Raw genomic sequence first — 19,773 nt, forward strand, 5'->3', positions numbered from 1 at the left:
TGGACCAACTTGGCAGGTGCATATATAGTAAAATGGATGGATGATCTAAAAGAGGACAGCATACTGCTTCCAGGAGCAACATAGATACTTTTTTCCGCAACAAATCATGTTATCGGACGTTAGCAGCATAACGATAATGGAATCAACCGGAGTGAAGATCTCAAATACACACAATTGAATATTGCAACTTATTTCAATTTGTGAACGAAGGTACAGGAGTGAAGTTCCTGATATAACCTTTTGTTTTCCTAAGAAACCTATATTGAAGAGCCGCAATCAACCAAATGGGAAATAGGCCAAGAACACAGGATAGTGATTGTTTTGCTTTCTATATATATATATGTACATTTGGTGCTGTAAAGCAACATGCAACAGGAAATGAAAAGTCAATAATTATTTACTTGTTTGATACCTCACATAATATGCAGTAACCAAAAGATACATTAAATTCTCAAATACACACAATTGAATATTGCAACTTTGAAAGTACCAATTTTAGTGAAGTATTTAATATCTACTCACTGTGGCTACCAGCATTCATGTTCTTCCCATCGTTCATGTATATGGTTCTCAGTTTGTTCTTAAATGGAGTGTTTGGATTGGGGAACCAACCCATTCTAGATGGGGTGACAGCATCTTCATTCCTCAAATTTAGTGAATGACCCCATTCCTCATACACCAACTCCCAAAAAAAATGGCCACCAACAGCGGAAGAACAGAGATCCTCTGGTTTTGCGAACACCATATATAATAATTCGGAATATGCACTTATAGATGCTCATACTTTGGTCAGATGAACAATTTGAATCCATAACCATAAGAACGGCTACCTATGCAAGTTACCCCAAAACTTGTGCTAGCAAGTCCCAAATCAACTTCTGAGGCTATGCAAATGCAAAACAAAAAAAGAAAGAAGCACCGCTGCAGCTAGACCTGGGATGACGAAGCAGCTAACGAACTTGCATTTGCCTGAATGCACCCATAGACAATGTGTTGGGTAGGGCACAATTCGCTAGGGCCCCCTGTTTCGCACGCCCATTGGCCGTCGCCATGGTGAATTAACTGTGCACAGGTAGCGGGAGTTCTCGTACGGGGAAATGTCGAAGACCACTGTTGGGTAAAATCTATCATTGGGTAAAATCGACAGTTTCGTGTGAAAACCTCCATGCCTTTGTGGTCCATCGGAACAGGAAGTACATGATGTCGAAATGGAAGTGCATGAACAGCTCTGACACCTTCAGTTCCCCGTCAGTACCATCAGTATATGCCACTGCTATTGCTTATTCTATCCCTGAATGCACCTATACAATAGCTAGATAGAGCTAGCGAAACATGTACTATACACGAATACTGCCATACCAGAAACAAATAATCAATTAACACTCCACATAGATCAAACCAAGCCATTAATAATTTGATGGAAGCATTAGTATGCTGCTGCATGGATCACAAACTGAAACTGAAAACCAAACCATTAATACATTGTGTCCACTACCCAATGAAACAGAAAACCAACACTTGCACACCATGGGGTTGATTTCTGTGGAGGCATAGAAATCAAACCCAGCCTCTTATTTCAATTTTCAGGCTCACACGCACACAGATAACCAGGCAAACCAAACCAAATGATACATCAGTCGGCCAGTCTCTCAAGAGAGACATACACACGAATTCACACATAAACACCGATGTAACTAACTTGGTTGATGCAAATCCAAGTAGGTAGGTAGGTATAGCATCAGAAACCAAGTTATTTATTCATTCTTAAGAAAACACACCGAAGACTTGCCAAGCAACGCAAACCAACATGGTTGACCACAGCAGCGGCAGCAACAGCAGTACTGCTATAATATATATGGAAGCACCCAATGACAGAGAAGAAAGCACTGTCTGTCATCATCCCGTCGATCCAACACCAGATTAATCTACAGGGAGTGATCCAACATCAGTATGCAGAACAAGAAATGAAATTGACTTGAAATAAATTACTACAAATTAAGGGGAGGAAGTTGCTTGATCATGTGTGTACGTACCTGGAGAAGAAAGCCAGAAGTAAATAGGTGATCACGTCGGCTTAGCTCACCAGAGAACCGTGCCCCTCAGGTGACGCCTCTTGTAGTACTTGGAATGGCTCGGCTCCATGTGTAGTGTGGGCTAAATCAACAAGCGCATGAGCGGTGGCTTGTGTGTGTTGGCTCTATGTCCGGTGTTTGAGTTGGTTCTATGACCGGATTTTTTTTGGCATCATTGGTGCCTGTACATAAAACTCTATTTCCTTCTTAATTGAGCGGCAGAGCTCCTGCCTTTACTTAAAAAAAAAATGGCTCGGCTCGAAGAGGGTGGCGTGGTGGCCAGACTCCATCCCGTCCCACTCCAGCTTGTCCCACCAATCCTTCTCGCAGTCCACAGCCACAAGGCGACCATCTTCGCGGCAGCGACTGCCGGTGGCCGGGAGATGCCTCAGGCTCCAGCATCCTCCGATATAGATGGTCTCGAGCTTGGGAGCAAACATCTTGGCCTCGCATATCTGTTGCAGACTCTGGAGCTCATACAGGTGCAGGCTCTTGAGGTTTGAGAATTCCAGCATGCCTTTTTCATGCAAGGCCTCTATTTTCTCCAGAAACTCTTGCTCCATGTGGAACACCTGTCTGAGGTCACCGCAACAGTGTATGTGGAGAGTCTCCAGCACCTTGGATAAGGTATTGTTCGAAACCATCGGGAGGACATATCTGAGCCTCGGGCAGAAGTGCAGACGAATAGCCCGCAGTTGTGTAAACGATAAATCACTTGCATCCAACCTTGGATTTCTTGGTCTGCTACAAATAGAACGGGCCATCAAGAGATGAGACGCCCAAAAGATTTCCATCTGAGAGAAACATCTCCAATAATAGTTAGTCGCGAAGACAATGTCCAACTTGGGGCATCTCTCCACCCAGCACCACTTGAGCCCATTCATTATTCGCCAATGTTTTGTCGTGGGGATAAAAATGTGTTCAGGGGCAACACCAGTGATGGAACTGTCATGCACGTGCAAGGACTGGACTCTATTCATCACTTGGCATATTGCATTCCTTGCCCGTGTGCTGGACTTGTCGGTGACGTTACTAATTCCCTCGCCAATCTCTATGTGCAAGTCTAGCGGCAGAAATTGCGTCGAGGAACTGTTGTTGCTGACATCGATCTTTGCAGATATCTGTTCAATGCTGATGTCATGGTAGGTTAATGACTTCGGCAGAGACTCAGCATCAGATAACTGTCCAGTGCTATAAGGACGACCCATATTTTCCTTGTAGTGGCTTCTTCCATCATCATTGCTAGTAGATGACAAGCAGAGATTCCACTTATCACATTGAATGGTTTCCTCTGTCCAAAGAAACTCCAAGGACTGAAGGAACCTCATGTCTGCAACGGCAACACATGCATGACAATACTCCTTTACTTCGTCGTGCTGGTAGACCATTAAAGAATCACACTGCCATGGTTTTCTATTGTCCAGCTCTCCTCCTGCTCTAGTGTCAATGCACAACAGCCTTAGGCCCTGTTCGCTTAAACTTATCAGTCGGCTTATTAGTTACAATCTACAGTATTTTTCTCTCACAACAAAACAACTTCAGCCGGCTTATCAGTCGGCTTATGTATCAGTTTGTACATTTCAGTTTTGGGCCAAGAAATTGAGCGGAGCTGCCCACATCCCATCAAGAAGAGTCGCTGAAGATTTTTCACTTCAACGACCGCTCCAAGGTCAAGGATTTTGATTGCTGTGTGCGAGAGGTCCAGCTCCTCAAGGTTTGGCAATGACCCACGAAGTATAAAGTCTGATAATATTGTGCAACCAGCCAAGCTGATACGGGATATTTGTTAAGTAATCTACTGCTCCCTAGTGTGAAAGCACGGTAGGGGAAGGCGACGTCAAAAAGGCTTCCTGCTGTGGTACTATAGCCGCTGCAGGAGCAGACGCCGAACGGCTCACCTACACTGTAGCTACAGCAGGGACATGCGCCAAAGTCAGCCTTACTGTCACATCTAGTCACTATAGCAGCATGATAGCTGTAATAGGATTAGATGGGTAGAGTTGTATATATAGTTTGCCACTACAATTCAGTAAAGAGAACGAGTTCAGTTTTACCATCTGCTCTGCAGAGCTCCGGCCAACGCTGGTGCTTGTGCTGTGTGTGTGCTCTGTTCTCCCTCCCTTCTTCTACCTTTAGCCATAGTGTGTGCTCGGCAACGTTGGTGAGTGGTCGGCTCACCCGTGCCGGAGATCCAGTGGGCCAACAGGTGGTAGCATGCTAGCAAGGTTCTGGGGTGAGGCGGTGACCACGGCGGTGTTCATCCTCAACCGCGCGCCCACCAAAGCCCTGAAGGGCAAGACGCCGTTCGAAGCTTGGTATGGGTGCAAGCCGAGCGTGTCCTTCCTTCGGACATTCGGCTGCATCAGCCACGTCAGGAAGACGAAGCCGGTCCTCACCAAGCTGGAGGACAGGAGCACACTAATGGTGTTCCTAGGCTACGCGAAACGTACCAAGACGTACCGGCTCTATGACCCACGCGGAGGCAAGGTGGTTGTCTCGCGCGACGTCGTGTTCGACGAGAAAATGGCCTGGAACTGGAACAGTCCGAGCATGGGGGAAGCTGACAGCTTCACCAGCACCTTCGTCGTCGAGCACTTGGTCATCCACGGGAGGGCAAACGCTGGAGAGGAGGTGCCGAGCACTCCAGCAACAGAGCTGAGCACTCCTGGGGCGGTGCCGAGCACTCCGGGAGGGGTGCCGAGCACTCCAGGAGTGGAGCCAAGCAGTCCTGCAGTGGTGTCGATCACTCCAGGACGGGTGTCGAACACTCCCATGACGGAGCCGAGAGGTCTTGCAGTGGTACCGACCACTCCAAGACTGGTGCCGAGCACTCCAGGAGGGATGCCGAGCACTCCGGGAGGGATGCCGAGCACTCCAGGTGCTGTGTCAATCACTCCGGCGTTATAGGGAACTCCATCGACACCGATCGAGTTCGTCTCACCTCCAAGTGACATCACTAAGTTCGTGGATGTCTTTCACGAAGGTGAGGAGGTGCGGTTCCAATGGCTAGACAACATCATCGGCGGCACAGGGCCCTTAGGCCTAGCGGGTCGGCTGCTCAATGACCTAGAGCTGCTTCTTGTCAGTGTAGAGGAACCACCCACGTTCGTGCTGGCCGAGCGCGACGCACACTGGCGACGGGCGATGCTGGAGGAGATGAAAGCGGTCGAGAAAAACGAGACTTGGGAGCTCGTCGATCCACCTCTAGGATGTCGTCCGATCAGCCTGAAGTGGGTGTACAAGGTAAAGCGGGACGAGCACGGCGTCATTGTCAAGCACAAAGCGTGTCTCGTTGCCCGAGGCTTGTCCAGCGCGAGGGCATCGACTTCGAGGAAGTCTTTGCGCTGGTAGCGCGTATGGAGTCTGTCCGTTTGCTACTGGCTTTGGTAGCAGCAAAGGACTGGCGCGTTCATCACCTGGACGTAAAATTGGCCTTTCTCAATGGCGACCTGGTGGAGACGGTCTTCGTCAGACAACCTCCGGGTTTCGCCATCAAGGGAGTGGAGCACAGGGTGCTCCGACTGCGCAAGGCGCTCTACGGGCTGCGGCAAGCCCCACGAGCGTGGAACACCAAGCTTGACGCCACGCTGGACGAGCTTGTGTTCAAGAGGTGCGCAACCGAGCACACACTCTACACGCGGCGACGTGGGAAGGAGGAGCTCATCATCGGCGTGTATGTGGATGACTTGATCATCACCGGCGCACGTGCGGAGGACATCAATAGCTTCAAGTGCGAGATGGCGGCTTGTTTTCGAATGAGCGATCTCGACGCGCTCTCCTACTACCTCGGCATCGAGGTGAAACAGGGGAAGGAGGCGCTCACGCTCGCTCAGAGCGCGTACGCCTCGAAGTTGTTGGAGCGGAGTGGCATGACTAAGTGCAAACCGTGCGTGACTCCAATGGAGGAGCGGCTGAAGCTGACGAAGGCCAGTACCGCGGCGAAGGTGGATGCAACACTCTACCGGAGCATCGTCGGTGGTCTGCGCTACCCAGTCCACACGAGGCCAGATATTGCGTTCACCGTGGGCTACGTCACTCGCTTCATGGAGGATCCCAGAGAGGATCACTGGGCTACGGTGAAGCGGCTGCTGCGCTACGTCAAGGGGACGATGGATCAGGGGATCGTCTTCCCCAAGACCGGCGAAAGTAGGCTGCAGCTCACTGTGTTCAGCGATGCAGACATGGCGGGGGACATCGACGGACGGCGGAGCACCTCTGGCGTGCTCGTTTTTCTCGGGTCGGCTCCAATCTCATGGATGTTGCTGAAACAGAAGGTGGTGGTGCTGTCTACGTGCGAGACAGTGTACGTGGCGGCAGCCACGCGGCGTGCTAAGTTATGTGGCTGCGAAGGCTGCTGGGCGAGCTGACCGGTGTGAAAACTCACCCACCAGCACTGATGGTGGACAACCAGCCCGCCATCGCCCTCGCGAAGAATCCGGTTTTCCATGACCGAAGCAAGCACATCGACGTCAAGTTTCACTTCCTCAGGGACTGTGTCGATGGAGGGCAGATCGTCATCGAGTTCGTCAAAACTGGTCGGCAACTCACGGACGTCCTCACCAAGCCGCTTGGCCGTTTTCGACTCACGGAGCTGAAGAAGATGATCGGCATGGAGGAGGTTCTTGGGTTAGCAGCTGGATTAGGGGAAGAATTGTTAAGTAATCTACTGCTCCCTAGTGTGAAAGCACGGCAGGGGAAGACGGCATCGAAAAGGCTCCCTGCTGTGGTACTGTAGCCGCTGTAGGGGCAGGCGCCGAACGACTCACGTATCGCACTGTAGCCACAGCAGGGGCAGACGCCAAAGTTAGCCCTGCTGTTACATCTAGTCACTATAGCAGCATAACAGCTATACTAGGATTAGATAGGTAGAGTTGTATATATAGTTTGTCACTGCAACTCAGTAAAGAGAGCGAGTTTAGTTTTGCCATCTCTTCTGCAGAGCTCCGGCCAACGCTTGTGCCCGTATTGTGTGTGTGCTCTGTTCTCCCTCACTTCTTCTATCTTTAGCCATAGTGTGTGCTCGACAATGATAGTGTCGTGCTCGACAACGTTGGTGAGTGGTCGGCTTACCCGTGCCACTACCGGAAACAGAGATTTTGCCGTGTGCCATAGACACTCGGCAAAGACCAAAAAACACTCGGCAAAGGCTTTACCGAGTGTAACACTCGGCAAACAGCACACGGCATATACAGAGTCGACAAACAGCTATTTGCCGAGTGTTTTTTATCGTGCACTCGGCAAATGGTTTGCCGAGTGTCAAATTTGACACTCGGCAAAAAAAGTGGTTTGCCGAGTGTTTTTCCAAAATACACTCGGCAAAGGATTATTGTTTGCCGAGTGTTTTTGGAATTACACTCGGCAAACCTATTTTCCAAAGAAAAAAAAATATTTTTTTTCTCAGCATATTGTTACTGTTTGCCGAGTGTTTTTTTGATATTACACTCGGCAAACCTATTTTCCAAAGAAAAAATATATTTTTTTCTCAGCATATACTACTGTTCCAGCTGACGTGCACATGCCAAGCCCTGTCTGCCAGATAATCCTCCGAAAACACAAGCAGGAGGCGCCGAAAGGGATCTAACCTCTCAAGGGAGGTTAGATACCCATCTAAAGCTCCCATTTGGCACCAAGTTTGTCGGATCCAAATGCCAATTTCTCTCATGAGCAGAGGCACCAGCTGCACCGGCAGAAGCTGGGGCAGGAGCAGCTGCAGCAGCAGCCGCATCACCACCACGGGCACCGACAGCACCAGGAGCAATCGAGCCAGCAGCAGCCGCAGCAACAGCACCCGGTGTCGCTCCTCCGCCGCTCCTCCTCCGTCGTCATCTCCATGAAGGCCGACACGGGGGGCTCGAGCTGCGGCGGCGACTGGTACAGCGCGCTGTTGACGACGTCCTTCTTCCTCGGCGACGTCTCCGCCAGTCTGCATGCAGGTGATTGCTTAATTTGCACGGTCGTTGCCGACAAGACAAGATCAAGAACGGGCATCACGGTGCAGTGCAGTACATTGGGACGGCAGCTTGGAGTCCGCCGCCTCCGCCATGGCCTCGTAGTAGTAGAAGTCGAAGTGCGACCTGCTGTCGGGGTACAGGTCGCTGGCGCCCTAGATGCTGAAGAGCGACTCGTTGGACGCCATGCTCCACTCAGCCTGCGACACCGACGTCCTGTGCTGGAACATGTACTGAAGTCTGGACTGCCCAGAGTCCTCACAAACATAACACATAATCTTTATATGGTAAGACACATAGTTCAGATAGCACAAATCATTTCAGTTTAATTGTAATACCATGAGAGTGTGAATAAAATGTGTGGAACTGAAAGCAAAGGTATAGTTCAGAGAGCACAAATCATTAGCCACACTCACCTACTACAACCATTTCATTTCTGGTTATAAAGTGCAGCAAAAGGTAACTTATCCTTAAACACACTCACCTAATACTACAATACTGCTACAATTAAGCAGCAAATTAGTGAATGTCTAGGAGCATATATACAAAAATGTAAATTACACCAACATCATCACGCCCAATTAAACAGCCCAGAGGTTGCATAAATTACAATTAAATAGTTCAAATGTACTGTAATTCATGTCCTTTCGATTATGTGCAAGGTTAAATAGATGACAGTGTAGATATGCTAAGTTTAGTACAAAGAAATACTTCAAAACAGAGAATCGATCTAGAGAACTAGCAAGGTACAGAAGCAGTTCTACTGCCGACACACATGCATCCTATTTCAAAGCTAGGAAGGATTAAACAAGTATTTAATTCCAAGCATGTATGAACCGAGCACTAGAATAATTAATTAGAGCTGCAGGCAAACATGTCACAATTACTGGATGATTGGTCGGTGAAGCACAAAAGTAACAATTGACAGTTTGAGAACTGAAACTTGTTGCTTACCTGCTCAAACTGATGAATTCACAGCAAGGTGCTTATATTGCACAAGCACTGAATCCATGTCCAGCTGCTGCTCTGAATCCAAAGCATTGCAAACCTGCACCCTGTGGCAAAAGAAAGAAGCCAGCCAAGTTGCCGATTGAAAATGGAATTAGCAAAAGCCTACTGCTGCTGAAAAGCCAATTAATGTGAACTGCTGCTCCTGCTCTTGGTGCTGTGCGTGCATGGGTTCTGGATGAGCACCGATTGGTGCTTGGAAGCTGAGCACGGCCAACCAGAGGCGAGTGAGCTTCGGCGAGGACTGGACACTGTCGCGCCGAACTACAAACAGAGGGATGGAGCAGGCTCGGGTCTGCACGAGCACACACAGGTTTTGACCGGTGAAGGCACCAGCGCCTGCGAGCTGCACCTGAGAATTACGAACTGGGACCGAGCGCAAGAAACAGACACGGGCGAGCGCCAAAAATTCGACGGGAACTCGACCAAAACAATACGATTCGTCCCCAAACTTTGCACAGGCAATCACCACAGAGTAGGTAAGCTATTCCCAAGAAATCATCGCTCAATTCGTGCTCAAACTCCAGAAAATCCAGATCACGTGCGAGAACTCGAAAAATCCCCCAAAACAAAATCGTGGTGCTCAAGTGAAGGATTTGTTAGGGGATCACCCTAGCCTTGATCACACATGTCCTAGCACCAAAATCCCTCAAGAAGTTTCACCCCAATCAAAACCAAATTCGACGAACCAGAAATCACTAAAAATGCCTCCGAAAATCACACAAAAATAAAAACTTCAGTTTTGGAGAGGGGAACAAGTGGTGCACGAATTTGATCCTGGGATTAGCTCAAGGTGTCGGATTACAAGCCACTTCAGTTTTGGCGGCCGGGGTAGGGGCGGCGGCGGCGGCCGGGGACGGGTGTGCCTGTGTGCGTGTGCGGCGCGGGTGGGTGTGCGCGTGTGTGGCTGTGTGCGGCCGGATGCGGGGGTATACGAGTGGGGGTTTGCCGAGTGTGCAAAAACTGGCACTCGGCAAACCCCTTGTTTGCCGGGTGTAAGAAGTGAGGCACTCGGTAAATTCAGTTTCTTTTTCAGTTTTTTTCTTTTTCTTCTTTTCTATAACATATTTTTTAAATTGCTTTTTTAAACCGAGAGTAAATTGTTTGTTTGAGGTCCTAAACGAATTCAAATAAAAAAATGGTCAACTACAAAGTTTCATAACTTTTCGAGATCTACAATTTTTATCTAGGAAGTTTTTCCATCCGAGGTCGTTTGAAAAATTCGAATTTCAAATTTTAGAGATTCAAACGTAGTTTTGCATGATAAGATGATTTCAAATCAAAAAGTTGTCAACTACATAGTTTCATAACTTTTGGAGATCTACAATTTTCATTTAGGAAGTTTTTCCATCCGAGGTCTTTTGAATAATTCAAATTTTAAAATTTTCAAATTCAAACGTCGTTTTTGCATGACAAGATGATTTCAAATCAAAATGTTGCCAACTACAAAATTTCATAACTTCTCAAGATCTACAAAGTTTATTTTGATCATTTGTTCATCCGACATAGTGGTAGTAACATTGTTCACAAATCTTATATATCTCTCTTCTACTTTTATGAAACTAATATGAGAGACATGAGAGAGATGTAGATTTTATGAACAATGTTATTGTCGCTTTGTCAAATGAAGAAATGACCAAAATAAACTTTGTAGATCTTGAGAAGTTATACAACTTTGTAGTTGAAATTTTTTTTCATTTGAATTCATTTAGGGCCTCAAAAATTGCTTTGAAAAAATAATTTACCGAGGGCCAAAAAAAATGCACACGGCAAAATGCCTCTTTGCCGAGTGCCAAAACAAAGGCACTCGGTAAAATACATATTTGCCGAGTGCCAGAAAAAAGGCACTCGGCAAAGACGCATTTTACCGAGTGCCAAAAAATGGCACTCGGCAAAATACATCTTTGTCGAGTGTTTTTTTTTTGCCGAGTGTATTTTACTTGGCACTCGGCAAAGACGGTCTTTGCCGAGTGCCCGATAAAATACACTCGGCAAAGCCTCCGGCACTCGGCAAAGTGCCGGTTTCCGGTAGTGTGCCGGAGATCCAGTGGGCCAACAATATTCTTGCTTCATTTTCATGATCCCTTCCTGCGTCTAACGAGAATGATTCCAGTGATGAAGGAAGTCCTTGATATGTCTCCCAAGGGCTTGTGGGCTTAACTATTTGAAGCTTGTGAAGGTTTGGCAGGCATCTCCATGCTAGGTTGCTGGTCCAAATCCTTCCGTTGGTTATATGAACCTCTCTAATGTCTGTAGCCATCACTTGCTCTTCTGTTTCTGGGGGAAAAGCCAATGGCCAATCCGTGTGGCATACATCTAGCACCCATAGCCGCTGAAAATTTTCCACCACTCGTTCACCTGTTTTCTCCTCCTCCTCCTCCTCCTCCCCATGTTGTAGTCCATCCATGCATCTATCCAGTCCAAGGAATCTTAGCTACGGCAGCAATAGAATGGAGGTGATGAAAAGCTGAAGGTACATCCATATAACTTCAGTACTCTGAGTTGATCCACTTTACGGAACTTGTCACTAGTTAATGGTACCACTTGTGGACTCGACTTGTTGGGTGCAAATAACAATGTTGTTGTCTCTGGAGGAACCTCTTTGAAATATGATTCAGTAATAGAAATTCATTATTTCGAGGAAAGATCCAGTCCCTCTACAGACCACATAAGGTCTGTATTGGATGTGTAGTCTTCTAATCTTATATGCTGCTGCAGAGCGTGAGCAACATCCCATGTCTGGTTGTTCTGTCCTCCCTCTATGATCCCATGACAAACCCAGTAGCAGGAAGCATGGGTTGCCCAGTTGTAGTCAATCATCTTCTTAGCTTGGTTATTCAATGACAATAGGTACAAGCAACACTCTGTGGCTATTTTAGGTGTAACTCCAAGGCCAAGCTTTTGCATGTGCAAAGCGATTTCTCTAGCCTCTTCCTCAAGGTATACCATCCAATTGTCGTCAAGGTCACCATGAGCATAAATATAAAGGTGTGAATTCTCTACCTTTTCAGGAATTTCTCTATTGAGGCGAAGCCATCCTCTGAAGGTCCACAGTTCCTTAGTACCTAGCATTGGTATGCCAAAGCTAGCCAAGCCAATTGTGTTACTACTTCCATTGTGAAAGATAACTAAACAACTGTACTGTACTGTACTAGGTATCGACCTATCACTCCTGTTATGTCTCTAATGTCAGCTCTGGAGCCTTGGTCAACCCCACTGAAATCCTCCTCCTCATCTTGCCTGTCAAAATCAGCCGCTAGCTGTTGAGTGAGCTTAATCTCGTCTACGATCACCCTTTGCAATGCTCTTCGGCTTTTCCATATCGAGCAGTCAATGTGGATGATCTTCTCGAATTTTTCCCGTAAAGAATGTGGAGGCTGCTCTGCTATAGCTCTAAGCACCGTAGAAGCACCCAATCCATCCCATCCCTCGAAGTAGATGAACTGAGGTGCATCGTTGCTTGTGTCCTCTAAGAAAGGAGCTATTTGTTGTACCGCCGTCTCGATGTCAAACGCCAAAAACCTCTGCATTTTTTTTTGTTTGATGCCAACAATTAACTAGTTAAGAAGGCCACTCACTCCACAAACACACAGCGACTAGCACAAGTAGCAGAGAGTAGCAATTCCAATATTTCTTTTTCTTGTTTATTTCTTTGGTTGGAACTTAACATGTGCTCAAAAGCAAATAAACTTATATATCTTTAGTTAATTATTGCATCGGTGATGAAAAATTTTTGTGCACAAGGTTTTAAGAATTAATCAAGATGTTTTATTTTCTAGGACGGCTTTCCACCCAAGGTCAAAATTTTCTCTTGGCTCGCGAACCACAATAGGTGCTTGACGGTCAGTCGCAGAAAGATGAGTGGCTTCCAGGCTTGCGATCTGTGCGCCCTCTGTCATCAGGCTGCTGAGACGATGGATCATCTACTCGTCGATTGCGTCTACACTAGGGAAGTCTAGGCTAGGCTCCCGTTCCAAGCTTGACATCGTGCAGCCGACGCAAAATGAGAACACTGCCCTCCATCAGTGTCTAAGCGAAAGAAAACAGTTGCCGAAGGACCTGTGCCGGGGCTTCTTCGCTCTGTTCCTACTGGTCGCATGGATGATGTGGAAAGAGAAACAGTCGGGTCTTCAAGCGGTTCGCAACAATGCCAGCGTGGATGTTGCCGAAGATCAATGAGGTGGCTAACTTGTGGGTAGCGGCAGGTTTCAGGCGGTTAGCCCCGTTGGTGGCCGCTTGGTCGCAATACATTTTGTTTCTTTACTTCCTTCTTCGCCCAGCGCCTTTTTCAATTTCTTTCTAGTTCTTCCTTCAGTGTTGTATAAGCCGAGGCCTATGCGGTGTAACCGTTTTGCTACCCTCTTAATAAAAAACGTGCTCGTTGAGCACGGTCGCGAAAAAAAAAGATCTTATCAGTTCCGACTATAATTCAAATAGAATTCTGGCACGGTATGTACAACACGGGTACTGCTCGCCACCCTTGTCTCACATGGCTGAGCCCCTGCTCGCCGCATGGGTTCTCGTTCTCCAACGCTGTACCATCACGCAGGGCGACGGTGACCACCATCATGACCCTGAGCGTTGCCATTTGTGCCGTCCTCCGTGGATGCTACGGAGCACGATCCGCTCAGCCAAATTGGCCGGTTGCATCAAGCAGCATATCGCAGCTTTGGTCCACGACGGCGGGGATGCAGTCCCCCTCCGCGCCGATCTAGCATTCCACCGCGTTGCAGCCCAGGTCGTGCCTCCTAGCTGTTCATACTTACCTAGAGCTTGATGTGAGACGAGAGAGAAAGAGAGGGAGGAAAGAATGGATGGGGAAAGGGGGTGGCGAGTTAAGCCAGCCCATGACTGACTTTGGACGACGTGACGCGTGGAGCTATTTATTTACATTACATACATATATAAATGCTGGAGCACATAGAGTAGAATACGAAATTACAGATATATACTAGGTATGTTTCCCATCTCTCCACTCATATTTTAGAGTGATTATTGCAAAAACAAAACCACTGATAATATAATTAGTGATTGTTGTGGTGTATGTTCTTATTTCCAATGGCGTGGGTGTGTGTGGTGTTGGGGGTGGGGGGGGAGGGGGATACCTCGACTTTTCTCTGCGCCATGATAGGTCTCTGTATAGGAAAGATTAGCAAACTGAAGAAGCTCCAGAGGTCTAGCCCATCTCTACTCCATGGCTTCTAGATGGATCTCCACTCCCTAATCCAAGCCCATTTAAAGTTAATTAGACGCGCGTCGTTAATTATATATATATATATAGAGAGAGAAATGGTGCCAACTAGTAGTGAACCATATATGAAATTAAGAAGCATAGAGTACCTTGGCAACTTGCTACAGTGTATGTATATATAAGGAAAAGGTTCATTTTTGGCCCTCAACTATGGCTGCAGTTTGTTTCTAGCCCTCTAACTCGAAAACTAGACACGCGCAGTCTCTTACCCTCAAAACCAGTTAAAATTGGCCCTCGCGCCCATTCGACCCTGGTTTCGGCCCAGTCAACCCGCCACGATCGCGGTTTCGGCCCGGTCTCCATGTCTGACGAGCCAGGTCCACATCGCGAGCTTCCATCGTCTCGGTGCTCTCAGCCGCAGCCGAGGCTGAGGTCGAAATCGACGCCATCGGTGACCGCCTCGACGAGCTCCTGTCCAGTGCCTCGCCATCGTCCTCCCACCACCCCCAGTCCCAAGCCGTGGTGGCACGCGCGCTGAGCGCGCGCATCGACCGCGCCATCACGCAGGCTGAGCCCCTCCTCGCGGCGTTCCGACGTGTGTCCACGCTCGCCGAGGAGGCCGCGCCACCCGCGAACCCGGGCGACGCCGAGAGCGCTGTCGTGTTCATCGACCGTGTGGACCAGCTGCGGGACACCATCGAGGAAGTGGTGACACGCGACGAAGAGGCCATCCGGAGGGTGGAGGAGGCGGTCGGTTTCCTGGGCCAGACCAAGGTGGCCAGCTAAGGCCACCTCCAGAGGCTGACCGAGGCTGCCGCAGCGCTGCGCACGATGTACGAGACGGAACCCGAGGAGATACGCGTCGAGGGCCCACTCGACGATGCTCTCCTCGGACTCCACGAGCATGGGTTGGTTATGGCATAGAAGGCTTGGTCATGTTGGAATGAAACAATTGAACAAGTTGATTAAGCATGACTTAGTTGGAGGCTTGAAAGATGTCACATTTGAGAAGGATAAGCTATGTAGTGAATGTCAAGCCGGAAAACAAGTTGGTAACACACATTCTAAGAAGAGCATGATGAGCACATCTAAGGCATTTGAGTTGATGCACATGGACTTGTTTGGACCAACCACATATACAAGCATTGGTGGAAACAAATATGGATTTGTGATTGTGGATGATTTTACTAGATACACATGGGTATTCTTTCTTGTTGACAAGAGTGATATGTTTGCAACATTCAAATCATTTGTCAAGGGCATTCACAATGAGTTTGAAACAACCATCAAGAAAGTTAGAAGTGACAATGGTAGTAAATTCAAGAACACTAGAATTGATGAGTTGTGTGATGAATTTGGAATTAGACATCAATTTTCGGCCAAGTACACTCCTCAATCAAATGGCTTAGTTGAAAGGAAGAATAGAACTTTGATTGACATGACAAGATCAATGTTGAGTGAGTACAATGTGAGTCATTCATTTTGGGCCGAAGCAATCAACACGGCTTGCTATTATAGCAACCGACTCTATTGTCACCCCATGATGGAGAAGACACCTTATGAGCTTTTGAATGGAAGAAAGCCCAACATAGCATACTTTCGGGTTTTTGGTTGTAAATGCTACATACTGAAGAAAGGCACTAGATTGAGCAAGTTTAAAAAGAAATGTGATGAAGGTTTCTTGCTTGGTTACTCCACTACTAGCAAGGCTTATAGAGTTTGGAATTTGGCTAGCGGTACTCTTGAGGAGGTTCATGATGTGGAGTTTGATGAAACAAATGGTTCCCAAGAGGAAGATGAGAATCTAGATGATGTAAGAGGCACTCAATTGGTCAATGCAATGAAGAACATGGACATTGGTGATATAAGGCCTAGAGAGATGATTGATGTTGAAGATGACAAGAATCAAGTGCTCTCTAACTCAAATGTGCAAGCTAGTGGTTCTCATGATCAAGTTCAAGCAAGACTAGTGATGACAAAGTGCAAGATCAACAACAGGTGGCTAGTTCATCATCTCAACCAAGTGATCTATCAAACGCAAGCAATCAAGTGCAAGTGCTTCAACCAACCAATGTTGCAAGAGATCATCCCTTGGACACTATCATTGGTGATATTTCAAGAGGTGTGCAAACTAGATCAAGATTGGCTTCATTTTGTGAGCATTTCTCATTTGTGTCATCCATTGAACCTAAGAAGATAGATGAAGCTTTGAAGGATGTTGATTGGGTCAATGCTATGTATGAAGAGCTAAACAACTTTACAAGAAACCAAGTATAGGAGTTAGTTGAGAGGCCTAAGGATCATAATGTGATTGGAACCAAGTGGGTCTTTCAGAACAAGCAAGATCAAGATGGGATAGTAATAAGGAACAAAGCAAGATTAGTGGCTCAAGGTTACACTCAAGTTGAAGGTCTTGACTTTAGAGAAACATATGCACCGGTTGCAAGATTGGAAGCAATTAGGATCTTGTTAGCCTATGCTTGTGCCCACAACATCAAGTTGTACCAACTGGATGTGAAGAGTGCATTTCTCAATGGGTATATCAATGAGCTTGTGTATGTTGAGCAACCTCCCGGTTTTGAAGATGAAAAGAAATCCAACCATGTTTACAAGTTGAGAAAAGCTTTGTATGGATTAAAACAAGCACCTAGAACATGGTATGAGAGATTGAGGGATTTCCTACTCTCTAAGGGATTTAAGATGGGAAAGGTTGACACCACTCTCTTCACCAAGAAGCTTGGAAATGACTTGTTTGTAATGCAAATCTATGTTGATGATATCATATTTGGGTCAACAAATCAAGATTTTTGTGAGGAGTTTTGCAAGATGATGGCAAGTGAGTTTGAGATGTCTATGATTGGAGAGCTTAGTTACTTCCTTGGTCTTCAAATCAAGCAAATGAAGAATGACACATTTGTGAGTCAAGGCAAGTATATCAAGGACATGCTCAAGAAGTTTGGAATGGATGATGCTAAAGCTATTAGTACACCAATGGAGACAAGTGGAAGCTTGGATAATGATCCTAGTGGCAACATGGTGGATCAAAAGATGTATCGGTTTATGATTGGAAGCCTACTTTATGTGACCGTATCAAGGCCGGATGTGATGTTTAGTGTATGCATGTGTGCTAGATTCCAAGCCTCACCAAGAGAAAGTCATTCGAAAGCAACAAAGAGAATATTGAAGTACTTGAAGCATACACAAAATGTTGGATTGTGGTATCCCAAAGGAGCAAGATTTGAGTTGATTGGATATTCAGACTCCGATTATGCGGGATGCAAAGTTGAGAGAAAGAGCACATTGGGCACATGTCAACTATTGGGAAGATCACTTGTGTCTTGGTCATCAAAGAAGCAAAATAGTGTAGCACTTTCAACCGCCGAAGCGAAGTACATTTCGGCCGGTAGTTGTTGTGCTCAATTACTTTGGATGAAGGCTACTTTGAATGACTTTGGAATTAAATTCAAGCAAGTGCCATTGCTATGTGACAATGAGAGTGTCGTAAAGCTCACCAACAACTCGGTTCAACATTCAAGAACAAAGCACATTGATATCCGTCATCATTTCATAAGAGATCACCAATAAAAAGGGGATATTTGCATTGAGAGTGTGGGCACCGAAGATCAACTTGCCGATATCTTCACCAAGCCACTTGATGAAAAGAGGTTTTGCAAGCTAAGGAATGAATTGAACATACTTGACTTCTCCCATATGTGTTAATGCACCCCCATTATATGACATGCCTCTCCTTCGAGCAAAGCAAGGTAAAGTTGATTGACATGTCATCCATCCATTGCTAAGGACTTGTTTAGTGCATCTAGTCATTCCTATCATGTCCTAGGCTCATTCATTAAAATCAAATGAATTTGATGCTTGTATGGTACCACTATTGCTTGTATATTTGAAATAATCTAGTGGTAGCATATGACATGTTTGTGGGCTTGTAAACCTAGTGTTTGATCTAAAAAATAAGCTACAAGTGTTTAACTCAACATGGTACAAGATAACCCTTATTTGGAGGTGTGAAGAAGTTTGTCCTTGGATCAAACCGAGTTAAATATCTTTTGCAAGTAATCTAGATTGAACCAAATTGGGAAAATGATCCTCATTTCACATGATTTCACCTCAACCTATCTATAATTTGAGCTCCCTTTTGTGCTAATTGTTGACAAAGGGGGAGAGAAATTCACAAAGATAGTAAGATAGGAGGAGCAAACAAATAAAATGACATTGTAAGGGGATCAATAAAAAATGCACACAAGTAGGGGGAGCAAGCTCATAAACTTGTATGTTGTATTTGAATGTGCATTTCATATATTTGCTTGCATGGCACTAGTTTTAAATTTCAATATCCATGCTTGTGTGGTGTATGCTAGTTATATGCTTGAATGGCGAAATGAAAAACTAGCATGCATAGGATAAAGTAACTAGACTTATGTTAATTTTATGGAAACTAGACCCTTACTTGTAATGTTGATCTCATGGGGTATTCTAGTTTTTGTGTATGTATAGTTACTAATGGTGCTAAGGATGGTATATTGGTTCACTCCGATTGGTATCATGCTTCAAAGGTCCATCTCTTATACCTTAGCATCATACGGTAGAAATTGTCTCCTATATTTCCTATCTAAGCATATGTGCAAGCTACAATCCAAACTCTTAGCACATATGTAGGGGGAGCAATTGCTACCATTTGGAGTTCATGAAACTTGTCCATATTCTTGTACACATGATAAATATGCTTGGGCAAGCAACGTGGATTCAATTAAATCTCAATTCATATCTTTGTGTAAGGGTTGTCATCAATTACCAAAAAGAGGGAGATTGAAAGCTCTAGTTTGGTTTTGGTTAATTGATGAAACCCTAAGTGCTAACCTAGTTTATCAAAGTGATTATGAGATAGGTAGCACTACTCCAAGTGATGAAGCAATGGTGAAGATCATGATGATGGTGATGGCATGGTGATGATCAAATGCTTGAACTTGAAAAGAAGAAAGAGAAAAACAAAAGGCTCAAGGCAAAGGTATAAATAGTAGGAGCCATTTTGTTTCGGTGATCAAGACACTTAGCGAGTGTGATCACATTTAGGTTAGACAGCCGTACTATTAAGAGGGGTGAAACTCATATTGAAATGTGGTTATCAAAGTGCCACTAGATGATCTAACTCATTGCATATGCATTTAGGATCTAGTGGAGTGCTAACATCCTTAAAAATGCTTTGTGAAAATATGCTAACACATGTGCACAAGGTGATACACTTGGTGGTTGGCACATTTGAGTAAGGGTTAGAAACCTCACCGACGCCCTAGATAGAAAAAATAGGGGTTCACAAAGTGACCGAACGCTGGTGGAGCAGTGACCGGACGCTGGGTTCGGAGTCCGATCAGTAGCAGCAGTGAGCACGTGTCTCGGTCTTGTGACCGGACGCTGGCGTGAACAGTGACCTGATGCTAGCTAGGTGCGTCCGGTCAATGCTGACGTACGCTGATGTGTGGTGCAAAGTGGAGACATTGAGTGACCGGACGCTGGGTGAGTCTGGTCGAGCATGACCGGA

General features: G+C 46.2%; 2 pseudogenes; both read right to left on the reverse strand.

Moving 5' to 3' along the window:
- Positions 1–2,079: 2,079 nt before the first annotated feature.
- Positions 2,080–13,616, reverse strand: LOC136499516 (uncharacterized; annotated as a pseudogene).
- On the reverse strand, positions 7,597–8,250 carry LOC136501851 (uncharacterized; annotated as a pseudogene).
- Positions 13,617–19,773: the final 6,157 nt, after the last annotated feature.

Source organism: Miscanthus floridulus, chromosome 13 (assembly GCF_019320115.1).
Source record: "Miscanthus floridulus cultivar M001 chromosome 13, ASM1932011v1, whole genome shotgun sequence".
NCBI classification, from domain to species: domain Eukaryota; kingdom Viridiplantae; phylum Streptophyta; class Magnoliopsida; order Poales; family Poaceae; genus Miscanthus; species Miscanthus floridulus.